Source organism: Bos indicus x Bos taurus, chromosome 6, assembly GCF_003369695.1.
Source record: "Bos indicus x Bos taurus breed Angus x Brahman F1 hybrid chromosome 6, Bos_hybrid_MaternalHap_v2.0, whole genome shotgun sequence".
In the NCBI taxonomy this organism is placed as follows: Eukaryota; Metazoa; Chordata; class Mammalia; order Artiodactyla; family Bovidae; genus Bos; species Bos indicus x Bos taurus.
In genome coordinates this window covers 97,453,427-97,479,333 of record NC_040081.1, presented here as the reverse complement: position 1 = coordinate 97,479,333, position 25,907 = coordinate 97,453,427, and the positions used below count along the sequence as shown (strand labels likewise).

Sequence of the window (25,907 nt, the reverse complement as noted above, 5' to 3'; positions counted from 1 at the left end):
AGAATCTTTGGCAGCTGTCTTTTTAGGATAAGATATGGCTGCTCCTGGAGAGCTGCCACGATTTCGAACAATGTTTATAACAATGAGCCCAGAGTAAAGCAAAGGAAACCAAGATTCATTTACACATGCCCTGAGAAAACCCTGAGAAAGAGAAATGCTTTGCCCTCATTCACATCTGAAACTGCTCAATTTTTCTATGAAATTTTTTATATAGTGGCCAATTTTCTGGCTAGAAGAATATGAATTACAGTTTCAAAAGAAACTGGCCCTCTGCTTGCTATGAACGGTAGCTCCAATTATTCCAGATGCTGATTAGAAAGTGGCATTCAGTACAGAACATAGCTCCAACTGTTTTCTTTTTAAGAACGAATTCAGTTCAGTGATTTTTGGTATGTTCACAAAATTGTTCAGAGTTGTAGCTCTGTGCTAGATGTCAGTTCCTCTCCATGTGAGTACAACATAAATGAACAAAGGTAAACCAGAAACTAAAGAGACTGGTTACCTACAGGGCATGGGCAGGCAAAGAAGGTGGGAGGGGGATGGGAATAGGACAGCAGAGATGAAGTGGGATTAACCCTTTTCCGAGTAGCCACATCAAAGTGGACAGGAAAGAAAAGAAATAACCTAAGTAACTTTGGAAAACAGTGCATTGACCTGATCCTATAAAGCTAAAAACAAAAGAACCGTACACAACTATAGTCTAGTTGGTACATTGGTTGCTCACAGAAGTATGGGTTAGCAATTCTGAAAGCATCCTGTGTACATAATAGGAGTGAACAAATAAGTAAATATATTGTAGAAACCAAGAGCTCACTTTTTCATTGTCTGAAAAAGAACTTAAAATAAGACAAGGAGGAAAGCTAGAATTAAACCTCATGGAATTGGATTAGAATTAGAAGTATCAGTATGAAGTCATGGTTTTGATCGATAATGATGGATGGATGTATATGTATACATATTCATTCATGTGTATAAGTAAACATACATATGTCTCTTCTCTTTACTAAAGGACCCTAAAAGCAATGAGGATCCAACAGCCATGAGCTTGCCTAAAACAGATCTTTTCTAAATACCATTCTCCAGTGAAAGAACCTAGGGCTCCTTGAAGAAGAGGTTAATTCCACACAAATACTCTTCAAACAAGCCAAAGTCATGAAAGACATGGGAAACGAGGCACTTCTCCAGTTAGCCAACCCAATAGTTGAGACATTCTCTACGGAGTTGGTCGTATGTTGCTTTGTCAAACAAGACTAGGTTATTGAGCTTGTCACAAACTCTGCCTTCAGACTTCTTTTTGGCCTGGCCCCTGGTTTGTTCATGGGGTCTTTGTCTTTCTTGGCCTACTTTCCAGCATTTTTCTTCTTCTTGTCATCTTTGAGTGGCATAGTGAAGCTGAAAGAGCAGATGCTACCTCTGCCACCTTGCTAAGATGTTGGCCCAAAAGGCTAGTCTTCTAATTTTAGAGGTAAGGAAACCAAAGTTTACGTTTTGAGTTGACTTCCAGAGGCCTCACAGCTATCAAGGTGCACAACAAGGATTTTATTCCGCATCAGCTCAGCTACAAACAATGGCTCCTTTTACTACATCACATCCAATTTCTATATAACATTTTTTTTACACTTGAGCTTCTTCTTTTTGAAATAATAACATTTTGATTTCTGATTCATAATATAAGCCTTTCAGAAATGAGAGTGGCTAGTCTTTTCACTCCCTCTGAGGTTGTATGGAGTGTCAGATCTCTCTCCCTAGAGCAGACTGTAAGGTGAAAACGGGGGGCGGGATGCGGTGTAGACCTCAGCAGACAAAGACTAGAGTCCCGCGTCAGCCAATTCCTAGCTGCCACCTTCTAGCCACTTAACATTGCTGTGACTCAGTTTCCTTGACAGTTAAATGGAGGTGACAGTCATACCTACCCCACAGAATTGTGTGTGTGTTCAGCCGCTCAGCCATGTCCAACTCTTTGGGACCCCATGGATGGTAGCCCACCAGGCTCCTCTGTTTATGGGATTCTCCAGGCAAGAATACCGGAGTGAGTTGCCATTTCCTCCTCCAGGGGTTCTTCCCAAGCCAGGGATTGAACCTGCATCTCCTGCATCTCCTGCATTGCAGGTGGATTCTTCACCACTGAGCCGCCGTACAATTTTACATACAGAATTGTGAGGAAAATCCAATACATCAACACATTAAAAGCATTTAGAGGACCTCCCTGGGGGTCCAGTGGCCAGCACTCTGTGCTCTCAGTGCCGGGGGCCCCGGGTTGATCCCTAATCAGGGAACTAGACCCACACGCTGCAACTAAAAGTTCACGTGTATCAACTGCAAGTGGTCATTTGCCAGCTGCCTCTGCAGGATTCCGTGTGGCTCAGCTGGTAAAGAATCCGCCCACAATGCTGGAGACCTGGGTTCGATCCCTGGGTTGGGAAAGTGCCCTGGAGAAGGGAAAGGCTACCCACTCCAGTATTCTGGCCTGGAGAATTCCATGTGTCCATGGGCTCACAAAGAGTTGAACATGACTGAGCGACTTTCACTTCACTTCACTTCTGCGGGAACTGATTTCTGTGCTGCTTCAGCTCTTGACCTTCCACATGCCCTGAAGGTAATTCAGGAATGGGGCACTCTGTGTTCTGGGAAAACTGGCAGAACAGGTCTTCAGAGAGTTAAATATTTTCGGGAACTGATTTTCTGAGCCCAATCCTTGCATCTCCTCGTCTCTAGAAAAGCACTAAATCCCTTCATGGGGGACATCAGCTTCTTGTGACTAGCAGAAAACTTTTGCAAATCAGGCAAAAACTTTTGCCTGATTGAATGAACTCCCCCTTCACCAAAACCACATGTATACCGACTGTCGCCCCATCACAGTGGAACAGCTTCTCAGCACTGTCTGAAGTGCTGTCTCCTGGGATGCAGTCTTCACTTTGCCCCAAAGAAAACTTAACTAGCAACTCTCACGTTGTGCATCTTTTTAAGCTGACACATACCACAACTAAAGATCCCAATGTGACAGCAAAGACCCAATGCAGCCAAATCCAAAATAAATAAATACTTAAAAAAAAAAAAAAACCATTTAGTACAGTGCCTAAAGTGTTCCCATATGGCTCATTGGTAAAGAACCCGCCCGCCAATGCAGGAGACACAGTTTTGATCCCTGGATGGGGAAGATCCCCTGGGAGAGGAAATGGTAATCCACTCCGGTATTCTTGCCCGGGAAATCCCATGGACAGAGGAGCCTGGTGGGCTATACAGTTCATGGGGTTGCAAAGAGTCAGACATGACTTAGCAACTAAATAACAACAACAACAAGGGAAAACAAATGAGTGCAAAGAGGCAGAAGAAAAAAAGCAGTGTCTGATTAGATACAGAATTCCCGATAGCTTGTTTTCTCTTAACACTACCGAAGCTCCCCAGTTTAAAAATGGCAATAAATACACACTAAATCTTATTTATTGAGTTAAAGGGTAAAATTTAAAAATTGCTAAGTTCTGCCAGGCAGGTAAAATCAACCGAATTATATAATGAATCAAATCTGTTTTCACCTTAAAAAGGTGATAAAAGGTAGGAGAAGGAACACTTTTTTTTTTTTAAGTTTCGGTTTCTAGGAAAAAGAAACATACTCTGAAAATTCTTCTGCCTGGATTTCATTGGCCAATAAAAACCGCTGAATATGTACTTTGACTAAAACAAACTGCAATTGAATACACTTCTTTCCTGCGTCTTTCACTTCTAGTGAGATTCTCTAAGCCACAAGACACAGCTGCCCAGAACCTATTTCTTAACTGTAAGTACTTTGAAATGAAGCATTTCTTTAAAACTTATCTCAGCACTTAAAAAAGAAAGTTCTCTTTAAAAGTATTTGATTTCCTTGTTTCTATTTCTCACATATAGAGAAATGCTTTTATTTGAGGTTCAGCAGAAGGACCAATGATTTCTTGTCTAATTGTTTTAACTGTGGTAAATTGAGTCATATTCAACATGTGCCAAGGATGTGTGAGATGCCACATTTTTCATAAGGTAGTCTTGAATCATCAACTACTGCTTTCGGCAGGAAACATATATTAGGCATTGTGTCTATAACGGGGTCATGAATTTCACTGTTTATTTCACACATAGGTATGTTTGCTTGTGTGGTCTAGTGCCTTTGTATTTTGTAAATATTTTGCTTGGTTTTTGAAACTTGGGTTTTGAAACTATTCTGCTTGAAAACAGAAGACGAAATTTTGCAGATTTAGCTAAATCATGAGAATAATGAACGAATGAGAATAAATCCTGAGAATCCTTGAATGTGAATTTTTGGTAAGAAAGTAAGGAAAACAGACTAGAATGCTTCAAACTTAAATTCTAGTGCTTTATTTATATGTGTAAAGAAAGAGACCATTTCTCACTATACATTTGTGAGCTTTCAAGATAAGAAGTTATGAGATGAAAATGCTTCCATCAAAATTAAAAAAAAAATTTAACATGGATAAACACCAGAAAGAAGAGGAAAATTGAAGTGATATATTGTTTAATATCAATGCAATTAATATAGTACATTAATACTATTAGAAAGATAAGGGGCTATCCTTTTCAAGATAAGGGGCTGTTCTTAGAAAGATGATGTGTTCCAAGACTGGAAAGACAGGTATAAGATTAATTGTGACTATTAATGAGTGAAATGAGGGTATTTAAATGGTGAACCAAATCCTGCAAGGTTTCTGGCCATTGAGGTCATCCCATGAAAGGAGTCTTCTGAAGAAAAGAGTCCCAGTCTCTCTTCCAAGCCTCTCCACCAAGATCCTCATTTCAATTCCTCCTGCCTCCATGCTACCTTTTTTCCTGAGTGGCCCCCGTCAACTCTTTCATCACTCACTCTGCTCTGTGGGATCAAAGTTGCCAAGAAATGCAACAACCGTGTACTCACTCAGTGATGGGCAGAGTTGCCGACCATGGAGAGGGAACTACAGACTCTCTTGAACCCCCGCTAAATCAAACACAGACGCTTCACACATTGGGCACCCAGTAGTGTTCCCTAAGGTGGGTTTGATCTGCAGGCATTCTTGGTTTTTGTTTTCAGCTCTGCTGGGTCTTCACTGCAGCACACGGGCTCTTCCTTGTGGTGTGGAGCATGGACTTGTGTGTGGAGCGCATGGGCTCAGTAGCTGCAGAGCACGTACTTCTTTAGTTGTGGCCCACACACTTATTTTGCCCCACGGCACGTGGGATCTTAGTTTCTTGACCAGGGATCAAACATGGGTTACTTGCATTGGAAGGCAGATTCTTAACCATCAGACCACCAGGAAACCCTATATTGGCAGTTATTCTTTTTATTTTTTTAATTTTTACTTATTTATGGCTGGGCTGGGTCTTTGTTGCTGCACAGGTTTTCTCTAGTTGTGGCAAGCAGGGGCTACCCTCTAGTCGTGGTACACGAGCTTCTCATTCCAGTGGCTTCTCTTGAGGAGCTCTAGGGTGTGCGGGCTTCCATAGTTGCCACATGGGCTTAGCTGCCCCTTGGCATGTGGAATCTTCCTGGACCACGGATCAAACCCAGGTGCCCTACATTGACAGGTGGATTCTTAACCACTGGACCACCAGGGAAGTCCTACAGTTATTCTTAACAGAAGAGAAATAAAAACGCCCAGAGATGTGGGTTACAAAGCGTCCGCAGTAAAATAACTGATGCTCCATTCTCCTGAGATGCACGGGCACGCAGCCCAGGGGTGAGCGGAGCTAGTTCAGCCTGTGCTCCTTGACCAGCTGGAGGCTCTGGCATGACTGCATCTGCCTGGAGAAGAGGAAGGCATTTTTTTTTTGGATTCTCACCAAGGTGGGTCTATGCAGAAGGGCTATGTTACTCTACATGACAACACCCTATGGCAGATGGGGCAGCAGGCCTGGGGGTTCTCAGTCAGATTCTTGGACCCCAGCCCAGCCCACCTAAATCACAACCTCCGGAGACAGTGCTCAGGAATCTACATCATAAACAACCTCTCCGAACGGAGGATACAGGCTTATAGACAAGGTCCCAGAAATACTTAGAAACATTGCCAAGCACTAAAGTGATTTCGGGGAAGTTGTCTTTTGTTATCTTGCCCTCAACTCCTGCTGTTGATCTTTAACCTTGAGGGGTTACAGTTAAACACTGTCAGGGACTTAATGGCTGAAGCAACGAGATTTGCAGTTGTTTGGATGTTTTGTGTTTGTTTTTCTTTTATATTTTATTGCAACCTAAAGGATCCCTAGCGGAGAAGGCAATGGCAAGCCACTCCAGTACTTACTCTTGCCTGGCAAATCCCATGGATGGAGGAGCCTGGTAGGCTGCAGTCCATGGGGTCGCTAAGGGTGGGACACGACTGAGCGACTTCACTTTCACTTTTCACTTTCATGCACTGGAGAAGGAAATGGCAACCCACTCCAGTGTTCTTGCCTGGAGAATCCCAGCAACGGGGGAGCCTGGTGGGCTGCCGTCTATGGGGTCGCACAGAGTCAGACACGACTGAAGCAACTTAGCAGCAGCAGCAGCAAAGGATCCTTAGAATTGTGAAATGCTATTTAAGCCTCAGAGAAGCAAGTGTGTTTGTTTCCTCTCCCACTTGATGACTATCAGAGAGTTGAGTAAGTACTTGAGTAAGAACTCTCATGTGAGAAGATGAAAGATCTTTTTCAGAATAAGCTACACTGGTCAAAAAAGAAGTCTGGGATGCTGGTTCTTACTGCTGTTTGCTCTGGGCCAGGCTGGATGGAACAAGCTTCCCCACTGCTATAGGAAACCTTCCCAAGAAATGAAATTTGAAAGCTCCTGGGGCCCCCACTCTCTGCTTGGTTCTCTGTGCTGAAGTCCACAGGTGCACCTGGGGCCCCACCATTTTTCACATTCAAAAGAGGAAGTCAAAAGAAGTGAAAGAAACAGAAACCAACCAGAGCTTTGACTTTGGAACTAAAAACTGTTTAGGCTCCTACACTGAGGATGTAAACTTTCCAACAAACTAAATGGCAGTCAGCACACAGCTGCTGGCTACAAAATATTCAGATTACCATTGGTGGACTTCAAAAGCACTCAGAGGATGCTCCAGTCTCTGTTTTCAGGGTTAACAGCAGCCGATCTGAATACACAAACACATGTAGTATATACTGAGTGAAGACAGTCAAGGAAAGGAAAGGATGGCTAGATAATTGCAGGCAAGTTTTTATTCTGAAATCTTAAGAAAATTATAATTAAATATTCATATAATTATATTAAAAATCACAGCATAAGTTTTCCCCATGGCTCAGTGGTAAAGAATCCACCTGCAAAGAAGGAGATGCAGGTTCAATCCCTGGGTTGGGATGATCCCTTGGAGGAGAAAATGGTAACCCACTCCAGTATTTTTACCTGGAAAATTCCATAGACAGAGGAGCCTGGTGGGCTACAGTCCACAAGGTCACAAAGATTCAGAAGCAACTGAGCATGAGACAGTCAAACAAACAAACAAACAAACATGTTTTTCCTGAGAGAGATCATGAGAAGCATATCAATTCATTCATTCATTCCTGAATTTCATGAAATTCATGAATGCCAACTGTTTCCAGGCATTGGCTAGGGCCTAAGGACAAAAACATTCAGACAGCTATAGGATAATCGGTACAAACCTATACATTATTTTTTGGTCACTGCATTTTCTTTTTGTTTCCAAAATGGGTATTTCTTGCTTTGATTATAAAAGGAATAACTGCTAATTGTAAAGTAAAGCTTTTTTAAGACAATGTACAAAATTACAAAGGTAGTTAAAAATATCTATCAACCAGTAACCTAGTGACAACCCCATTTTCCGCTTGGTTCTCTGTGCTGAAGAGAGAAAATGTGCAACATTTTGTATAGCCTTTCCTGGTTGTTTTGTTCTGATATTTGAAGATGAAAAGGAAAGGTAAAAGAAAGTTCAAACACAGTTTAAAAAAAAAAAAAAAAGCATTTCCTGCATTTCTTTCCCAGGCCCCAGAAACGGGAAGCCGTCACTCAAAAGGACGGTTTGTACTGTGGTTTGGAATGTGGGCTGCCTGGCAGTCTAAGGAGTTCGGGAGAGAACTGCCACTTCTTGAGTGGTTTCCAGGATGAGCGCTAGGCTGTGTCTGATGCACTCCAGCTGTAGCCAGGACAACACTCTGAGACTAGTGCCAGGTGTGCTAATGGGCACCTACTGTGAGCCAGGCCCTCCACTGAGCTTTGGAGATACCTCAGCGGACAAAGCTCACAAATATTCCCTGCCCTGGTAGAGCTTACATGCAGGATTAGGAGCTTCCTTTTCCTAAAATCAAGACAATTATTGTCCAAAAAAAGGTGCGCAACAGAAATGGCATGACTGCAGTTTGTTGGAGAAGGCAATGGCACCCAACTCCAGTACTCCACTCCAGTACTCTTGCCTGGAAAATCCATGGACAGAGGAGCCTGGTGGGCTGCAGTCCATGGGGTCGCTAAGGGTGGGACACGAATGAGCGACTTCACTTTCACTTTTCACTTTCATGCATTGGAGAAGGCAATGGCAACCTACTCCAGTGTTCTTGCCTGGAGAATCCCAGGGAACAGGGAGCCTGGTCGGCTGCCGTCTATGGCGTCGCCCAGAGTCGGACACGACTGAAGCGACTTAGCAGCAACAGTAGCAGTATCAGCAGCAGTTTGTTTACTTTCTTTGTCATGAATCCACAGGAGTTTGTTTTGAAAGCTGTGGTTGCTTCTTGTCATTTAAAAAAAACAACGGACATGTGTGCAGGTAGTGGAATCTGAGGCCAGCCTGTGTGTGTGCTGTGCTAAGTCGCTTCAGTCATGTATGACTCTTTGCCACCCCATGGGCCATAGCCTGCCTGGCTCTTCTGTCCATGGGATTCTCCAGGCAAGAATACTGCACTGGGTTGCCATGCCCTCCACCAGGGGATCTTCCTTACCTAGGGATCAAATCTGGCTCTCCTGTATTGGCAGGCAGGTTCTTTACCAATTGGGAAGCCTGCTTAAGGGGTGCTAAAGTCAGCAGGGCCAGGAATAGGTTGCTGGTGATATTTCTGTCTCTCTTATTTCTTGATCAGAAGTGAGCTGATCAGTCCATTCATCTGATGAAAACTTTTAAAAATGTATTATAAATGCCTGGTGAGGCTGGGGACTCCTGCAGACAGAGCGAGGGGGCCACGAGGGAGAGGGGCCCCAATCTCTGTCTCCGGGACAGGGACCAGCCCGGGTCCTGGCCTCGATACCCTCCCCACAGCCCCGATGGCACAGCCGCCTGGAGCCAGCCTGGCCCTGATCGCCTCTGACCCTGCCCTCCGGTTCCCCCGTTGGCTGCCCCCGGCGCAAAAAGGTCATGGTCGGGCCCCAGCAGAGGAGAAAGGCGGATGCACAACCCACATCCTGGAAAGCCGAATGTGGGTGCCTTGTGAACACGGCACGCCACTGGCACTCTCCATCCTGAGAGGCGAGCAGTCACCCAGGGGAGAACTCCACCCGGCCCTCCGCCCTGCCTTGCCTCCCCGCGGAGACCACACCTCCCGCGGGCACTGGAAAGACAGGCGATCGAGTTCTCAGCCCTAAAGGGCAAAGCCGGGACTGTTGCTGGGCAGTGATGATTTGATAACTTGGTTCAGCCTAACGCGGACCTACCCCTCGGCACACACTCTGTCCTGCCCTTGTCACGGCCCCCCTTGATCCTCCTCCCCGCAAGGGAGCCAGAGCCCAGGCAGAGAGGCAAGTTCACTTCGTTCACTCGCCTGATGAACCTGCCCTTGAAGACAGACACCTCCTCCCTACACAGAGACCCACAAATAACACACGCCCCGCCCCCCAAACCCCTTCCTGCTTTTTGTTCACTTGCTAGAAACTTCTTTCACAAGAAGTTTCCTGAGAGATCCACAGTGGTTAGAATCTTTTATTGTAAAAAAGCAGTAAAGAGTCATTATGGCACATTGAAAAAAATCAAAAACCAAAATAAAAAGCCACCTTAATATATATAAAAAATACAAACCTAATAAATTTTAAATAAACTTCACCTCTTCTGAATGCATTTTATAGTGCTTTATACAAAAAAAAAAAAAAAAAAGAAATTCTTTAGGACGGTTCCTAAGAATTATAAGGGGGAAAAGCAACCAGAGTTCAGAAATATTACAGCTATATTTAAACCATATACTACTAGGATTTGGGAATATGTATTTTTTTTTACAGCTTTTGTGATATATTGCTTTTGTATTTTTCGCTCTAAGTCCCATGGGGGCTTTCCTTTTTTCATATTCTGTTTTTTATTTTTGGAAATAATTTTAGACTTATGAAAAGTATTGCAAAGTAACACATAGAAAGACAAGCAATAACAAATGTTGGCCACGATGACAGAAACTGCAAACAAAACCCAACCATTTTGGAAAATAGTTTGAAGTAGTTGGAAACGCTAAATGTGGCTTTGATGGTATAGTGGTGAGCATAGCTACTTTCCAAAATGCTAAACATAAGTTGGCATTTTGACCCAGCAATTCTACTTCCAGATATGCCCAAGAGAAATGAAAATACATGTCCCCACAAAAACCTGTGTGGTAGGCAGATGGTAATAGGAGCATTATTCATAGTAACAAAAAAGTAGAAACAACCTCCATATCCATTCACTGATGAATGGATAAACACAAAATGGTCTATCCACATAATGGAATATTATTCAACAGTTTAAAAAAAATGCTAATACATGTTGTGGCAAGACTGGACCTTGAAAACATTATGCTAACTAAAGGCATCAGTCACAAAAGATCATATATCTTCTGATTCCATTTATATGAAATGACTAGAATAAGCAAAGCAATAGAGACAAAAAGCACAGTAGATGTTGTTTGGAGGTGGAGGAGGCAAGAGGAAAGGGAAGTAACTGATGTGTGGGGTTTTCTTTAGAGGATGTGTGCTAACATATTTCACAGTTAGATTATGGCGGTGGTTGTGCAACTATAAATAGGCTAAACTCACTGAACTATATCCATTTTGAATGAGTGAATTCTATAGTATGCAAAACGATCAGTCCAGTGGCTAAGACTCTGCATTTCCACTGTGGTGGGGATGAGGGGGACAGGGTGTGCAAGTTCAATCCCTGGTGGGGGAACTAGGATCCCGCATGCTCCACAGGGCAGCCAAAAAAAATACCACTGGCTACTCTATTATATGTAAAATGAATGTAAAAGATATCTCAATAAAATATTTTTAAAATAACAGAGTCCCCATACAGCCCTCACCTGGCTTTCCCAGTTAATATTTTACAAACCATAGTATAAATATCAAAACCAGGAAATTGATGTTGGCAAACTACTATCAACTAATTAACCTATGGATCTATCTTATCCAAGTGTTATCAGTTGTCCCACTCACATCCTGAGAAAGAGAAAGCAACTCCTGCCACTTGGAACTTGACCACTTGAGCTAGACTTTGGTGAGCTGTGAGCTGGCCGGGCACTCACACCAGGATGTTGGGTTTCTGGAGGGGTGGTTTGGAGATATAATTGACATATAACATTATATTATTTTCACGTGTACAACATAATGATTTGACATGTGTACATGCTGTGAAATGATGATCACAGTAAATCATTAACATCCATCACCACACAGTTAACAAGTTTTTTTCTTGAGATGAGAACTTTTAAGACTTATTCTCTTAGAAACTTTGAAATATGCAATACATGTTAGTAATGATAGTCACCATGCTGTACATCACCTCCCTGCTGCTGCTGCTGCTGCTAAGTCACTTCAGTCGTGTCCGACTCTGTGCGACCCCATAGACGGCAGCCCACCAGGCTCCCCCGTCCCTGGGATTTTCCAGGCAAGAACACTGGAGTGGGTTGCCATTTCCTTCTCCAATGCATGAAAGTGAAAAGTGAAAGTGAAGTCGCTCAGTCATGTCCGACTCCTAGCGACCCCATGGACTGCAGCCCACCAGGCTCCTCCGTCCATGGATTTTCCAGGCAAGAGTACTGGAGTGGGGTGCCATTGCCTTTCTCCGATATCACCTCCCAAGACTTACTTTTTTTACAACTGCAAATTTATACCGCTAGATAGTATAGCTTGTTGTTACTCCACCCATTTCACCCACACCCCACCCCTTACCCCTGACAACCCCCGACCTGCTCTCCATATCCGTAGTTTGGTTTGCTTATTTTAGATCCCAGGTATAAGCAAGATCCTACTGTGTGTGTCTTGCTCTGTCTGACTTATTTCACTTAGTGTAATGATAGCTCAGTTGGTAAAAAATCCGCCTGCAATGCGGGAGACCTGGGTTTGATCCCTGGGTTGGGAAGATCCCCTGGAGAAGGGAAAGGCTGCCCACTCCAGTATTCTGGCCTGGAGAATTCCATGGATTGTATACCATAGGGTCGCAAAGGGTTGGACACGACCGAGCGACTTTCACTTAATGCCTTTAAGGTCCATCCATATTGTCCTTCACGCTGGGTCCTGATGCTCTCCTCTAGCACATGAACAATTTCACAGAGCATCAACATCAGCTAAGACCCTGAGGGATCAAATAAAAATACTAGCACTCCATAATCAAATTTGAACACAGATGAACTTTAAACATTATCCGAGCCATAAAATACCAACACTTCCCTTTCTTGAATAATATGAGTGATCGCGGTTTCTTTATCTGTTGCATGGTGAGACATGCTCTAGTCACCCCTACTCCATAGATAAGATTTATTAATATACCCAGTCATAGCATTGTCTCCACTTTCTGGAACACATCAGTATGTCCCATTACTGACAATTACTAACTTTGGTCACTTGACTAAGATAGTGTCTGCCAGCTTATCCATTGGAGAGTTGCTATTTTTCCCTTTGTAATTAGTCAGCAGCCTGTGGGGTGATACTTTGAGACCATGTAAATGTGTTGTTTCTCATCATACTTCCGAAGTCTAGAATTAGTATCTATCCTTGAGGCTTGCCTATAACAGTTATTACTGTTGCTGCGCTTAGTTGCTCAGTTGTGTCTGACTCTGTGACCCCATGGACTGTAGCTTGCCAGGCTCCTCCATCCATGGGAATTCTCCAGGCCAGAACGCTGGAGTGGGTTGTCAGGCCCTCCACCAGGGGGTTTTCCCAAACCAGGGATCAAACCCAGGTCTCCCACATTACAGGTGGATCTGAGCCATCAGGGAAGCCCAAGAATACTGGAGTGGGTATCCTATCCCTTCTCCAGGGGAACTTCCAGGCCCAGGAATCGAATGGGGTTCTCCTGCATTGCAGGCAGACTCTTTACCACCTGAGCTTCCAGGGAAGCCCCAGTTATTACTGTAGCATTTGCCAAATGATAATCTTATATTTCCATCACTCCATCTTTATTAATTAATAGGAAATCTACCAAAAGAAAGCACTATCCCTTCTCCCTCATTTTAAAATTTATTCTTTTATTTTTATCAGTACTTGCATGTCTGCTAAGTTGCTTCAGTCATGTTCGACTCTTTGCAACCCTATGGACTGTAGCCCTCCAGGCTTCTCTGTTCATGGGATTTTCCAGGCAAAAATACTGGAGTGATTTACCATTCCTCCTTCAGGGAACCTTCCCAACCCAGGGATTGAATCAGCCATCTCTTATTGTTAGGCAGGTTTTTATTTTTACCACTAGCAACACCTCAGTATAATATAGTATACTATACTATACTATACTATAAGTTTGTATAGTATAACTTTGCCTATAAGTTATAATCCAATATTGACATTGTTTGGTTACTCATACTGTCCCAGATTTAGCTATTGGAAGAGCCATCAGTTTGGCTCTGAGGCCCTGTCTCTAGTCCAATTTTGAACTTTTTCACCTTGTGATTCCACAAGATGTTCCAGGCTTATCTTGTACTTTACCTGCCCCAGTCCTGGAATCAGCCATTTCTCCAATGAACTCAGGCTCTTTTTTTTTTTTTTAATTGGAAAATGGCATTGATAAACCAAGATTTGGGCACAAAATACATTCATTGACAGTGGGCTGTTTTTGCCTCTAGGTCCTCTCAACAGAGAGGGCTAGGAAATATTTATGTATTCATACATATGCACAAACTTCCCTGGTGGCTCAGCAGTAAAGAATTCACCTGCCAATGCAGGCGATGTGGGGGTTTTGATCCTTGGGTAGAAAAGATCCCCTGGAGGAGGAAATGATAACCCACTCCAGTACTCTTGCCTGGAGAATCCCATGGACAGAGGAGCCTGGTGGACTATAATCCACGGGGTCGTGAAAAGCTGAACACGACTTAGCAAATAAACAACGAATAACAACATACACACACATTTCTGTGTGTGTGTGCGTGTGTGTGCGTGTGTGTGTGTGTGTGTGTGTGTGTGCGTGTGTGTGTAAAGCTGTTGTTTGTTGCCTTGGTGGCTTCCTAAGTGCTTGTCTTGAACTTTGACAGAGTTACTGCCCATTTCTAAGTTCTAAGCGACTGTGCTAAGTCGCTTCAGTCGTGTCCAACTCTGTGTGACCCCATGGACTGTAGCCCCGCCAGGCTTTTCTGTTCTTGGGATTCTCCAGGCAAGAATACTGGAGTGGGTTTCCATGCCCTCCTCCAGAGGCTCTTCCCGACCCAGGGATTGCACCCACGTCTCTTATGTCTCCTGCGTTGGCAGGCATGTTCTTTATCACTGAGTCACCTGGGAAGCCTTCTTACTGTATAACTATAATCATTTAATTAAAGTTTAGAAAAATATATGTTTGTATACTGCACTCACCAATGGAAAGGGAAAGACCTAGAGCTATTTCTAATGGTAGAAATGTCTAACAGGTATGAACATTTAGAAGAACATTTAAAGCTTCTTCTGTCTAAAAAATAAAATAAAAATAAACTCATTTTATCCTCATCCAAAAACACTGAGTATTCTTCACATGAGGCTGTTGCTAGGACTCAAAGGACAATTTATAATGATAGATCTGGCTAATTTATAATTAGCTCCACTGGATCATAGGAAAAGTAAGAAAGTTCCAGAAAAACATCTACTTCTGCTTTATTGATTACGCCAAAGCCTTTGACTGTGTGGATTACAACAATCTTAAAGAGATGGAAATACCAGACCACCTTACCTGCCTCCTGAAAAATCTGTATACAGGTCAAGAAGCAAGAGTTAGAACCGGACATGGAACAGTGGACTGGTTCCAAACTGGGAAAGGAATATGTCGGGGCTGTATACTGTCACTCTGCTTATTTAACTTATATGCAGAGTATATCACGCTAAATGCTGGGCTGGATAAAGCACAAGCTGGAATCAAGATTGCAGGGAGAAATATCAATAACCTCAGATATGCAGATGACACCACCTTTATGGCAGAAAGTGAAGAAGAACTAAAGAGCCTCTTGATGAAAGTGAAAGAGGAGAGTGAAAAACCTGGCTTAAAACTCAACATTCAAAAAACTAAGATCATGGCATCTGGTCCCATCACCTCGTGGCAAATAGATGGGGAAACAAGAAAAACAGAGACAGACTTTCTCTTCCTGGGCTTCAAAATCACTGCAGATGATGACTGCAGCCATGAAATTAAAAGATGCCTACTCCTTGGAAGAAAAGCTATGACCAACATAGACAGTATATTAAAAAGCAGAGACATTACTTTGCAGACAGAGGTCCATCTAGTCAAAGCTGTGGCTTTTCCAGTAGTAATGTATGGATGTGAGAGTTGGACCATAAGGAAAGCTGAGCACCAAAGAACTGATGCTTCTGAACTGTATTGGAGAAGACTCTTGAGAGTCCCTTGGACTACAAGGAGATCAACCCAGTCAATCCTAAAGGAAATCAATCCGAATATTCATTGGAAAGACTGATGCTGAAGCTGAAACTCCAATACTTTGGCCACCTGATGCGAAGAGGGGACTCATTGGAAAAGACCCTGATGCTGGGAAGGATTGAAGGCAGGAGGAGAAGGGGACAACAGAGGATGAGATGGTTGGAGGGCATCACCAACTCGAAGGACATGAGTTTGAGCAAGCTCCGGGAGTTGGTGATGGACAGAGAAGCTTGGCATGCTACAGTCTATGGGGTCACAAAGAGTTGGACACAACTGAACAACTGAGCTGAACTGACGATGAAGCCTGGGTAGATTTAGGCATGTTTGAATCATTGCTGATACACTGTCCCTGTGTGGATAAATATCCAAGGTGTTGCCCTGTGTCATGTACTGCTCTCCTTTTTTTGTTTATGGGCACTACCCAACTATCCAGCTCACCCACACATGACTGAGCAGTGAAATCTAGAGAAGAAACCAGTGAACTCAAGAAATAGAAAAAGTAATATAGAACAACTGAGGTAATTGGCTTGTTTTTGAAACTGCCCTATGAGGAAAGCAATACAAGAAAGCAAATAGTATAATCATATTGCCTGAGTATCAGGAAGCACTGTATTTTCAATTTTAGTGTTTTTCTTTTGTCCTGATTCTGAAGTGGAAATGTATTACATCTCAGTGTCTAGCACGCTGTGAGTGAATTAAGCATATAATAAGTACTTAATTCAAGAAGACAATGAAAAGTACCTTCTATGAGCCTAACACTGGGTGTGATGATAAAGGAATAAATGGGAAGAGAGGGTTCCAGCTCTCAAGGAGATCACAACAAACCAAGGACAATGCCACAATGCAGTCAGTGCTCTGAAGGAGCAGGCTTTTTAGCTGAGAGCAAAGGAAGAAACAGGGCCTGTGGAGTGAGCCAGAGAAGGGTTTGAATTTCACAATTTACTTAAAGTCTCAGAGCCTCCATTTCCTCATCAACTCAGTAAAGGTAATAGTTCGTACTTAGCCGGGGCTGTTATAACATGAAGTGGACAGTGTGAGTCTAGTATAGTGCCTGATATAGGGTGGCATCTCAGTAAATATTAACTGATACTTTTGCCAAGAATTATTTGTGGAAATGATCAAAAGAAATCTCCTTGCTGCATTTTTGTACATTTTAGCCACTCCCTTTATACAAGTCTGATTTTTTTAAGTTGTTCATTAAATTCATCCTTGGACTTTATCTTAATTTTATCTTAATTTTAGTTGTTCATTAAATTCATCCTTGGACTTTATCTTATTTAATACTCTCAATGAGCACATAAGGTGGATAGGTGAGAAACCACTTTCACTTCACAGATGAGTAGGAGGAAATTTAAATGACTAGTTAAATGACTAGGCCTATCAATGACTAGTCCAAGATTACAATTTAGAAAAACAGAATTTGAACAAAGATATTCTCACTCCCAGATATTCCCTGGTAGCTCAGCTGGTAAAGAATCTTTCTGCATTGCAGGAGACCCCAGTTCGATTTCTGGGTTGGGAAGATCGCCTGGAGAAGGGAAAGGCTACCCACTCCAGTATTCTGGCCTGGAGAATTCCATGGACAGAAGAGCCTAGCAGGCTACAGTCCATGGGGTTGCAAAGAGCCAGACATGACTGAGTGACTAAGCACAGCACAGCACATTCTCACTCCAAATCAAATCAGGGACTTTCCTGGCAGTCCAATGGTTAGGACTTTACCTTCCAATGCAGGGGGTGCAAGAGAGATCACTGGTTGGGGAGCTAAGATCCCATATGCCTGGTGACCAAAACCCAAAACATGAAACAGAAACAATACTGTGACAAATTTGATAAAATGGTTTAAAAATGGTTCACATTAAAAAAATGTTTTTTTTATTCAAATCAATGTTTAATTACCCCCACACTGCCTCTTAGGATGGAGAGAAATTAGGACAAAATGTACTTTATAATAAGTTTTGCTTGGGCACTCTATCTTTGCTTGCCCCCTAACAAGGCTTCAGGTAAATTTCAACTGAAGGATCAGCTTGGATGCAGGAAGATTGGAGAGGATTACTGTTATATCCCTGGAGAAGGGATAGGCTACCCACTCCAGCATTCTTGGATTTCCCTGGTGGCTCAGATGTTAAAGAATCTGTCTGCAATGTGGGAGACCTGGGTTTGAGCCCTGGGTTGGGAAGATCCCCAGGAGAAGGGATAGGGAAACTCCTGGGGTCCAGCCCCAGTGGGATCCAGGGATTCCCTCAGGAGGACAGCGTTGGCGATTAGAATAGCAAAGCAGGGATTTATTAGATGCTCAATAATAACTGGTTTACGCGGGAAATCAATAAAGTTCGTGACACCAAACTTGCTCTGACCACAGAGGCTGCAGGCACCCTCTCAAATAGCGGAAGGTGCCCCACCTTAGGCACCTTCTCGATTGGGTCTTAGAAGCCCAGGCAAATAAGTGGTCCCAGAGGACCCCCGCGCTCCAATTATTTTGGCGTGAAGGAAGAACAGAAGAGAAAAGGAGGAAAAGGAAACAAGAAAGAACGACACGGGGAGACCAAGCTTCGGTGAGCAAGGCCCGAAACTTTATTTTCAACAGGGGCTTTTATACCCTAAGTTGCACATAGAGGATAATAGGGGGTGTGAAATCATGCAAAGTCAGCAGTCTTTGATCCTTATCGAAACCAGGGTTTCTTTTCTGCAAACTTATCTTATACAAATGGTTTAGGTGATTTACATCATCTGCTGGCCAGAAGGCCTGTTAACATTTTATGACTCCGACAAAGGTTTGTCAACCATAAGACTTCTTTTCTCTAAGAGTAATTATTTTAAAGTTTGGCGCCATCCTCCGAAGGTGTTAGATAAAATTGCATTCCTATAGGGCAAAGGTGCAATGGGTTTACAACGAAGGAAAGAATTTATTACCTTAAGGGTCTAAAGTTGTTAACACCAAGGCCACTGCTTATTTTTTCTACATACCAACTATATTAATTAATACACTTCCAAAGATACAATACAGGGGATGTGGAAACTTGGCAGCAAGCATTGGCTCAACAATGAAATCTTCTACTAGTTCTATTCTGACAATTTCTAATTCCCCCAGAGGCTCTATACTATTTGAATATCTTAAGCTTCCCGTGCCTCTCACAGTTGGGAGACTGTAAACAATCATATGCGTAGCTGTAGGAGTCCGGGTAAACCTGTCAGGCAAGTTAGAGAACCATCTGGGGGGTTTGGATTTAAACACTCCTATTATGCCCAAGAGGCTAATTAGCCAGAGTTCTAAGTTGATTTCCTTCAGAGAAAAGGCGATGGGGATAGCCCCCCTCCGTGACTGTCGGAGGAGTTGGTGAAAGTCATGAAGCAGTAAAACAGACAGACTCTGGTTTTGGAGTAGACGCTCAGGCAGGCCCAGAGGGGCACCCCTCGAGTTCTGGCTCGCCTTGCCCACCAGAACTCTCCCATATAACCTTGTTATGGGTGGGGACTCCCGTGCTGGCTCCCGGCAGGAACCCACTCCAGTGTTCTTGCCTAGAGAATCCCATGGACAGAGGAGCCTAGTATGCTACTGTCCATGGGGTCACAAAAAGTCAGACACAACTGAGTGACTAACACTTTGACTTTTGACTGTGATATTGTGATTTATACATATTTTACTTTGATTCCTGTTCAGGGTACAGAGCTCCTAAAATCTATGGAATTTATTAAGTGATAAAAAGTGGTAAAGGTGTCTTGTTATTCATAACAAGCTCCTCTCAACTATAGAGTTTATGCTAATGAAGCGACTTTTGGAAAACCGTTGAGGATGGGGGCTGGTTGCAAGGGGAAGCAACCTGTGATTGTTGTTGTTCAGCTGCTCAGTCGTGTCCAACTCTTTGCAGCCCCATGGACTGCAGCACGCCAGACTTCCCTGTCATTCACTGTCTCCTGTCTCCTGGAGTTTGCTCAAACTCATGTTCATTGAGTTGGCGATGCCATCCAACCATATCATCCTCTGCCACCCCCTTCTCCTCCTGCCTTCAATCTTACCCAGCATCAGGGTCTTTTCCAATGAGTTGGCTCTTCACATCAAGTGGCCAAAGTATTGGAGTTTCAGCTTCAGCATCAGTTCTTCTAATGAATATTCGGGGTTGATTTCCTTTAGGATTTACTAGGGGTGGAATGTTCAGCCCCACCTCCCAGACTGTGAGGCAGGGAGGGGAGAAGGGTTTGGAGACTGAGTTCAATCACCAATGGCCAATGATTTCATCAATCACGCCTATGCAATGAAGCCTCCATAAAATCCCAAAAGGACAGAGTTCAGAGAGTTTTGGGGTTTGTGTGCTGGGAGAGTGACGCACCCCAAACTCCACAGACTCTGAAGCTCCCCTTAGATATCTTTTCATCTGATTGTCCATCTGTATCCTTTAATACCCTTTGTAATATATCAATAGAAAGTGAAAGTGAAGTAGCTCAGTCATGTCCGACTCTTTGTAACCCCGTGGACTGTAGCCTACCAGGCTCCTCACTCCATGGGATTCTCCAGGCAAGAATCCTGGAGTGGGTTGCCACTTCCTTCTCCAGGGGATCTTCCTGACCCTGGGATCGAACCCTGGTCTCCCGCATTGCAGGCAGACACTTTAACCTCTGAGGCACCAGGCAAGCCCATATAAACTGTTTTCCTGAGTTCTGTGGGCCACTTTTGCAAATTAATGGAAATGAAGAGGGGAGCATGGGAACCTCTGATCTACCTGGTCAGAAGCACAGGTGAGGACTTCCCTGGTGGCTCACTGGATTGAAAGTCTGCCTGCCAATGCAGGGGCACATGTGTTTGACCCCTGGTCTTGGAAGATTCCACATGCTGTGGGATGTGCTACAACTACTGAGCCCAGGCGCTGTAGCCCTTGAGCAGCAACTACTGAGCCCATGTGCTGCAAAACTACTGAAGCCTGTGTGCCTAGAGCCTGTGCTCCTCAAAAAGGGAAGCCATTGCAATAAGAAGCCGTGCACCCCAATGAAGAGTAACCTCCGCTTGTTGCAACCTGAGAAAGCCCGCGTGCAGTGATGAAGACCCTGTACAACCAAAACATTTAAAAATGAATAAATGAAAGAAATGCTTTAAAAAGAAGTACAGGTAACCACGTGGATGTACAATGGATATCTGAAGTAGGAGAAGGGAGGGCAGTCCTGTGGGACTGAGCCTGAAATACATGGAATCTGACACTGTTTACAGGTGGCAGTGCCAGAATGGAGCTGAATTGCCCTGTACGGGCAGGCTCCCCAAGATGACTGTACTCTTGCTTCTCTGTTCACCCTCTGCTTGACCAGTCCCTGTGTCACCTACATTCTACTCAGATGACCGACCTTCCGAATCAGGAGATGCCTGCGTCCTTGCCACCAACCCCAGCTAGTAATTGTTTTAGGTGTTAGATCAGAACATCTCCACCCTGAGAACTTATCAAAGGGGCAGTGAATGGCTGTGCTCTTCTGCTGCTTTCCCTGACAACCAGTGAGCCACCCTGATCTCAATCCCACCTACAACTGGTAACCTCCCCTCCCCCCAGGAGTGAAGACTGGTGGGCTGTCGCTCCAGGACCTTGCTTCAGACGGTCTTCCCTGGTGACATATTAGAGAAGAATCCTCCTGCCAATGTAGGGAACACAGGTTCGATCCCTGGTCTGGGAAGATTCCACATGTGGTGGAGCAACTGGAACCATGCCCCACAACTTCTGAGCCTGTGCTCTGAAGCCCTCTAGAGCCCATGAGCCACAACTACTGAAGCCCATGCCCTCTGGAACCTGTTGTTGAGTTGCTAAGTCGTGTCCAACTCAGTGACCCCATGGGCTGCAACACTCCAGGCTCCTCTGTCCATGGAATTTTTTCAGGCAAGAATACTGGAGTGGGTTGCCATTTCCTTCTCCAGGGGATCTTCCCAACCCAGGGATTGAGCCCAGGTCTCTGGCATCTGCTGCCTTGGCAGGCAGATTCTTTACCACTAGCGCCACTTGGGAAGCTATCTGTCTCCCAGAGTTTGCTCAAATTCGTGTCCACTGAGTCTGTGATGCTATCTAACCATCTCATCCTCTGCTGCCTCTCCTAGAACCTATACAAGAGAAAGCCCATGCAGCAAAGAAGATCCAGTGCAACTAAAAGTAATAAATAAATTTTTTTAAATGTGAGATCCCTCTATCCATGAAATTGAGGCAGGATGTAGATGGAACCCCACTGCCCCCAGGGTAAATCTCAGGGTAAAATTCATTCTCTGTGGACAGAAACCCCATGACAAAAGTTAAGGGAGGAGGCTAGGCCCTGCCCAGAACACGTATTTCTCATTCTTGAAGTCAGAAGACCTCCTGTAGACTGAAACTCCAAGACAACAATAGCAGGACAATTAAGGGAGGACTCTGGGCCCTGCCCAGACCACGTATTTCTTGTTATCAAAATCAGGAGACTTCCCCAACCACACATGCACAGAAAGGTCCCCTGGTGGTCAAAGGCTAATGATGCCAAGGGATGCTCTACCGTTTTGCCTTTTCGGTAGAATCCATCTCGGCTAAGAGATGCACGCACACACATGGAAGGATCCTGTGGTATACCAAATATAGACCGTGAACAAGGCAAACCAAAATGATTGGCCAAGGAAACCCGGAAGAAATGCCACATAAAACTGTTCAGACTGCCACGAGGGCAAAACTCAGTGACTCTCTCTCTCTGAGTCCCCCCCATGAGTCTACCCACACGTACTGTGCTCTGTCCCTCCTAATAAACACTTCATTTGCTTCACTACTTTTTGTCTTTGAGGGAATTCTTTTTTGCAAAGCCAGGAAGCCAGGGTCTTGTCACTGACCACAGGTTTAGTGGTTAGGATCTGGTGCTCTCATCGCTGTGACCCAGACTCAATCTCTGGCCGGTGAGCCCAAACCCCACTTCAAGCTGCTGCAGACTGAGGCCCCCTGAGATCAGATCTGGTATGGCAACTCGGGAATTTGGAAAGTCAAGGTAAACCACGGGCTTCGCCCAGCTGTCACTTACGGCCCCTGACTTCTACTCCTGCCTTCTTTCTCTCATCTCCCCTTCACTTTCTTTTCAAGAATCAAATAATTCTTGGGTGATAGTTGTTGCTGTCCTCTGGGACAAGGTGGAAACGCAATTTCCAACTGAGCAGGAGCCCAAAAGTTCTGTCTCTCTCTTGCTCTCAGTGTCCCTCTCTCACTGTCCTGTGTGAAACCCTCCACTACAGTTTCCTTTCCCACTTTCCTCCCACAACAAGTTCTCTTTCTCACTCCTTATCTCCTTCTTATAATATCCTTCTTCTAGGGAAGGATTTCTTGGATATCATTCCTAAGCTGCATCCCAGCCACTGTCACACTCTGTGCTGTCTGTGTCAGAGAAAATCATCAGATGATTCTTAATTCTATCTCAGCTGCCAGGAAGGCAGAGCAAAGGATTTCGGGGTTCTTCTGTTGTCTAGTCTCTCACCTCACTCAATGCCCAGAAATCTACTCTGAGAACGTCTCTGCCTGCTGGGCCTCAAACCTTGGGCCCCGTGCCATCTTCCAAGGCGCTCAACTCCAATTCCCCCAAGTTTTTCCTTTGCGTCTACTGGACCCCCTCACTCCAGGCCTTGGTAGCCTACGCATTCTGCTAGGGACAGCCTATTAGACTGGCTGCTACCCAGAAGCCCGAATCATAAGCTTTGTAGATGCTCAGTCACGAGGAATACACCCAACATGGAAAGACTTATCGTAGGACGTAAGCTCTACAGAAAAGGGATCCCTCTTAAGGAAAGTCCTGGCAACAGTTTACACTTAGCTTGAAAGCCCTTCTCTAATTGCTGGGTGGGGTGTCCTGCACATGGTATCACAGGGGCCAGAGATATCTGGTCAGAAATCAATGGGAGAGAAGAGGATGCTTGAAATCCCATTAGGTCCAAAGAGAATTTAGGGGACGCCCTGCACCCCTTCAGGTTAAAACCTCCTGGTAAAGGCTTCCGGGATGATGGATTCCATTCTAGGAGCACTGTCTTGTTCTCAGTTGCAAGTTACTCAACATGGGAGGATCCCCCTCCAAGTCAGAAAAAACATCTCTGGAGTGTATCCTTAAGAACTGGAAATTCTTTAAAACTGAAGGGTTAAAGGAGAAACTTAAATTCTACTGTAGCAGTGCCCGGACTTTGTTTAAGTTGGGAGATGGAGAAAAATGGCCTGAAAATGGGTCTCTAAATTATAATAACCTTCTGCAATTGGATCTTTATTGCTGCCAGATGAGGAAGTGGATTGAGATTCCCTATATTCAGGCTTTCAGAGTCCTTTACCAAAATCCCACCCTATGTAGCTCCTGTATTTTAAAACCTGGAGAACCAGAAGACTCTCCCAACACTTTAGATGATCCCCTTCTAAGCTCTCTGATCTCTCAGGGTGGAAACCTAGCACATCCTCCTCCTGACAGTATTCCCACTTAGCCAGTCCACCCCTCATATTAGGCAGAAACTCCAAAAATTACAACTTGGCCCACAAATGCCCATGCCCCAGCTCCCAGATGTGGCCTTTCGGGTATTTAATAATCAAGACCAAGCTCAGGAGAAAGAGAGAACCCAACGTGAGAAAAGACAGGCCAGGGCTTGTGCAAAACTGATAGCTGTTGGTGTCAGTCATGCTTTGTGACCTCAGGGGGGCCAAGAAAGTTCAACCATTCATCTGGAAATAAGACCAACAAGAGGAAATGCTACAAATGCAAGTCAACTGGCCACTGTGCCCAAGACTGCCAGAAAGAACCTCCCCACCCCGGGCTATGCCCAGATAGCAAACAAACAGGTCACTGGAAGAGGGACTGCCCCCATTCCTGAAGGGGAAGGGGGACTTTGGCTCCTGAGATGGCCACGCTGGACAACTGGCGTGGCCCTGGGGATTCTGGCGGCTCCCCTCAGTGAGATGCTAATCTCCATCAAGGATCCCTGGGTAGTCCTTGACTCCCATAGCAGAAAAGAAAATTGATTACTTAATTGATACAGGAGCCACTGTACTTTGTCTTAATTTTTCACACTGGACCTCTCTCCTCCTAAAGCTGTACTGTGACTGGTGTCGATGGAAAGCCTTGCACTCGATTATTTTACTGGGCATTTCACTTGCCAATTTAAACAACGGTGGATTTTGTATGCCTTTCTAGTTGTGGTTCAGTGTCCTACCCACGTCCTTAGAAGAGATCTTCTGAGCTCCCCTGGGGCCATACTCAGGTCAGGAGGCCCCAAGCAGGCTTTTATCTTGACTCTGACTAAGACAGACCAGCCACGAGGTCCTATTCCCAGCCATATCCTACGGGCAGTAGACCCTTAATGAGACAAAGGAACCCCTGCAAGGCCAGTAAAGGCCCAACCTATAAGAATGAGCCTTAGGCCAGAAACTGCCTATCCGATAAAGCTGGAAGGGAAGAAGGGTTTACAACCCCTCGTGGATAAATTCCTAAAAGCTGACTCCATGAGTCAGACTATTTGCCTTTTTACTTTAGTTCTGCAAATCCTCCCCTTCTGTTCTATAAAAGAAACACATCCAGACCCTGACAAGATGGTTATTTTAAGACATTAGTCGACTATCTTCTCGGTCAGTCAGCTTTCCCAATAAAGTCGCATTCCTTGCCTCAACATCTCATCCCTTGCATTTATTGGCCTGTTGTGCTGAGAGCAAAGTGAGCTTGGACTCATTAACAGGCAGGTGTGAGTTAAGTTTTATTTGGGGCAAATGAGATCTATAGCCCGAGAGACAGCTTCTCAGATAGCTCTGACTGATTTTAGTGAAGGGGACACGTGCCATCAAGCATGCATTTTGGCAGAAGGTTGCTGCAAGTCACATGGAGCAGTTGTCTCTGTTAATGATTTTTGTTCTTTTCTAGATATGAGAAGATATGAGAGACTGGGCTCATAAAATCTTGTCTCAAAAATATCTAACTCTCTGAAGGCCTGTTCTGCCAGTGTTCCCTAGATCACAGGGAGCTTCATTCCTAATTTCCACCCTGAACTCCTTTCAGGGTATGTTGAAAATCAGCAACTAAGTGGTTAATGACTTAATTCTTGTGGTACCAGATAACGAGTGACAGTTTTTAGTTGGCATGGCTTCGCAGGTGGCACAGTGGTAAAGAATCTACCTGCCAATGCAGGAGACGCAGGAAACAGGGGTTTGATCCCTGTGTCGGGATGATCCCCTGGAGGAGGAAATGGTAAACCACTCCAGT

The 25,907-nt window shown here is 44.4% G+C and overlaps 1 protein-coding gene across 1 annotated transcript in view; it reads left to right on the top strand.

The window, feature by feature from the left end:
* Nucleotides 1–3,673: 3,673 nt before the first annotated feature.
* LOC113894461 (placenta-specific gene 8 protein) overlaps nucleotides 3,674–25,907 on the top strand; it is a 34,854-nt gene continuing 12,620 nt past the window's right edge. The window contains exon 1 of the mRNA XM_027544915.1: nucleotides 3,674–3,775. The gene's annotated coding sequence lies outside the window, so the exon portion shown is untranslated. The remainder of the gene's footprint in view (nucleotides 3,776–25,907) is intronic.